The sequence below is a fragment of the Macadamia integrifolia genome, chromosome 9, assembly GCF_013358625.1.
Source record: "Macadamia integrifolia cultivar HAES 741 chromosome 9, SCU_Mint_v3, whole genome shotgun sequence".
NCBI lineage: Eukaryota > Viridiplantae > Streptophyta > Magnoliopsida > Proteales > Proteaceae > Macadamia > Macadamia integrifolia.
The window spans coordinates 40,952,215-40,955,993 of NC_056565.1; positions in this window are offsets into that span (position 1 = coordinate 40,952,215).

Genomic DNA, 3,779 nt, shown 5'->3' on the forward strand with positions numbered 1-3,779 from the left:
CCTGCTTTGTGCTTTCGTGCCCCCACAGCTACTGTCACATATGCCTGTAGCCACACAGCATGCCCAAGATAGGCTTGGCATGTGAAAATCACCAATAAGGCATGTTGGTTTCGATGACTATGCCTCTGATGTGCACAGTGGCCTGCCATGGCATGCTGCTGGGCGTGCATGGCTACCTACAATGTGGTGTTGGGCATGCATAGTTGGCAGCCATGTGTTGCCAAGCCCGCATACTGCTGCCATATATACCGATAGCCACATAGCATGCCCAAGAGTTATATGGCATGTGAAGAACATCTACATGGCATGATGCCCCGGATGATTAGCCCCTTGTTTTGCTCCTTGGCCAGCCAATGCATGCCGGTGGGTGTGTATGGCGGCCTGCACTGTGCACCTACACCCTCACTGCAGCCTACTACCACTTTTGCTAGTTTTTGTACAGCATGCCCAAGAGATTTATGGCATGTGAAAAATGTGGAAATGACGCTTTGGCCCCGTTGATTAATCCCATCTAGGCACCGTGGCAGTTTGACATGCCTGGCTTCCTGCCATGTGCAGTTGTGCTAGTGCCACTTTTTACAAGCGTGGCCACAGTCATGCATTTCCACCCCTCTGTGCTCTGTGGCTTGTCATCATATGCAGGTCATGGTGCAAGGGGTGGGCTGTTGTCTACATTGACATGCCCAATGAAGGGGTTTCACGGAATCATTGGCCAAGTCAATGTGCACAACAAATATTTGGTTGGTCCCTCCCCCCATCCCACTATTTTTTTTAAGCTGCATTATCGTGGGTTTGTTGCTTGCAAGGGTTTTTTCATGCTCGGTTTTGTGGCCTATGCTATTTGGAGAAGTGCATTTCTATGTCGCGCCTAGGTGCGGAGATGTTTGCATGCCTTCTGCCGCAAGTGTTATTATACGACATTAACGTGGGTCTCTGGAGAATATAGGTTGCGAAGCTTGCAGGTGGAGATAGATCATGAGTCCCTCCCCCCTCCTTGCTTTTTAAAAAAATTCCATTCTCGTGGGTATGTTGCATGTAAGAGTTCTCTTATGCTTGGTTTTGTGGCCTATGCTATTTGGAGGAATGCATTTCTAAGTCGCACCCAGGTGCGGAGGTGTTTGCATGCCTCCTGCCACAAGTGTTATAATGCGACATTAATGTGGGTTTCTAGAGAACATAGGTTTACAAGCTTGCAAGTGGAGACAGATCATGAGTCCCTCCCACTCCCCCTGCCCTTTGTTTTTAAAAATAAAATTGCATTCTTGTGGGTTTGTTGCTTGCAAGAGTTTTCTCATGCTCTGTTTTGTGGCCTTATGGTATTTGGAGAAATGCATTTCTAAGTCATGCCTAGGTGCAGAGGTGTTTGCATGCCTCCTACTGCAATTGTTATAATACGACATTAACGTGGGTCTCTAATGAACATAGGTTGCAAGCTTGTAGGTGGCGACAAATCACATGTCCCTTCCCCCCTCCCCTTGTTTTTCTAAAAAATTTGCATTATCGTGGGTTTGTTGCTTGCAAGAGTTTTCTCATACATAGTCTTGTGGCCTATACTATCTGGAGAAGTCCGTTTCTAAGTCGCGCCTAGGTGCGGAGGTGTTTGCATGTCTCCTGCCGCAAGGGTTATAATACGACATTAATGTGGGTCTCTGGAGAACATAGGTTGCAAGCTTGTAGGTGGAGATAGATCACGAGTCCCTCGACCCTTGTTGATTGTTGAGATTTTTATGCTTAGCGGGGCTATAGATTTTTCTTCTACCAAATCCTTATTACGTTGTAGTAGGTTTGGTGGTGGATTGTGTTGCTAGTGGTTGTAATGCACGTGAGTGGTTATTGTTTTTCTTGTGGTTGTGGGCTCTTTGCTTGTGTATTGAACCACTAAGCACAGATACATCTATGGGTTGCGATGGGCCAAAAGTGTCTTTGTCAAGAGCATGAAAATGGTTCCTGTTTGGTTACCTAGTTGGCTAGAAAGATGCGGCCCCTTCACTCTCCTTTCATCCCCCTTGCCTGCCCTTATGGTTGGTGTGAGGTGGCTTGGAATACGATGCATATGTCCACTTTCTTTGTGTCAGTGGTGCATGTGCACTATTTGTGCTCTAGGATGCAGGACATTTTGTGGGGCAAGTTGGATGTGCATGTCCTCTTGAATCCTTTGGTTGTGACTCGTTGCACAAGAACGATAGACCATTAATGTATGGAGCAACATAACCTAATACACAATTGCGGATGTGGTTCATGCACAGTGCTTTGGCATTGAGAAGGAAAGTTACCTGGTTGATCCTGCCAGTGTCATATGCTTGTCTCAAAGATTAAGCCATGCATGTGTAAGTATGAACTAAATCAGAGTGTGAAACTGTGAATGGCTTATTAAATCAGTTATAGTTTGTTTGATGGTATCTGCTATTCGGATAACTGTAGTAATTCTAGAGCTAATACATGCACCAAACTGCGACTTTTGGAAGGGATGCATTTATTAGATAAAAGGTCGACGTGGGCTCTACCCATTCCTCTAAAGATTTATGATAACTCGACGGATTGCATGGCCTTTGTGCCGGCGATGCATCTTTAAATTTCTGCCCTATCAAATTTCAATGGTAGGATAGTGGCCTACTATGGTGGTGATGGGTGACGGAGAATTAGGGTTCAATTTTAGAGAGGGAGCCTGAGAAATGGCTACCACATCCAAGGAAGGTAGCAGGCATGCAAATTACCCAATCATGACACGGGGAGGTAGTGACAATAAATAACAATACCGGGCTCTTCGAGTCTGGTAATTGGAATGAGTACAATCTAAATCCCTTAATAAGGATCCATTGGAGAGCAAGTCTGGTGCCAGTAGCAGTGGTAATTCCAGCTCCAATAGTATATATTTAAGTTGTTGCGGTTAAAAAGCTCATAGTTGGACTTTGGAATGGGTTGATTGGTCCGCCTCATGGTGTGTACCGATTTTCTTGTCCCTTCTATTGGCGAACACTCTGGCGTTGTTACTTTGAAGAAATTAGAGTGCTTAAAGCAAGCCTACGCTCTTGATACTTTAGCATGGGATAACATCATAGGATTTCGGTCCTATTGCATTGGCCTTCGTGATCAGAGTAATGATTAACAGGGACAGTCAGGGGCATTCGTATTTCATAGTTAGAGGTGAAATTCTTGGATTTATGAAAGGCAAACCACTGCGAAAGCACTTGCTAAGGAAGTTTTCATTAATCCAGAACGGAAGTTGGGGGCTTGAAGACGGTCAAATACCGTCCTAGTCTCAACCATAAATGATGCCAACCAGGGATTGATGGATATTGCTTTTAGGACTCTATCGACACCTTATGAGAAATCAAAGTTTTTGGGTTCTAGGGGAAGTATGGTCGCAAGGTTGAAACTTAAAGGAATTGACGGAAGGGCACCACCAGGAGTGGAGCCTGCGGCTTAATTTGACTCAACACGGGAAACTTACCAGGTCCAGACATAGTAAGGATTGATAGACTGAGAGCTCTTTCTTCATTCTATGGGTTGTGGTGCAGGGCCGTTCTTAGTTGGTGGAGCAATTTGTCTGGTTAATTTCGTTAACGAATGAGACCTCAACCTGCTAACTAGCTATGTGGAGGTGACCCTCCACAGCCAGCTTCTTAGAGGGACTATGGCCGTCTAGGCCATGGAAGTTTGAGGCAATAACAGGTCTATGATGCCCTTAAATGTTCTGGGCCACTCGCACGCTACACTGATGTATTCAATGAGTCTATAGCCTTGGCCGTCAGGCCCGGGTAATCTTTAAAAATTTCATC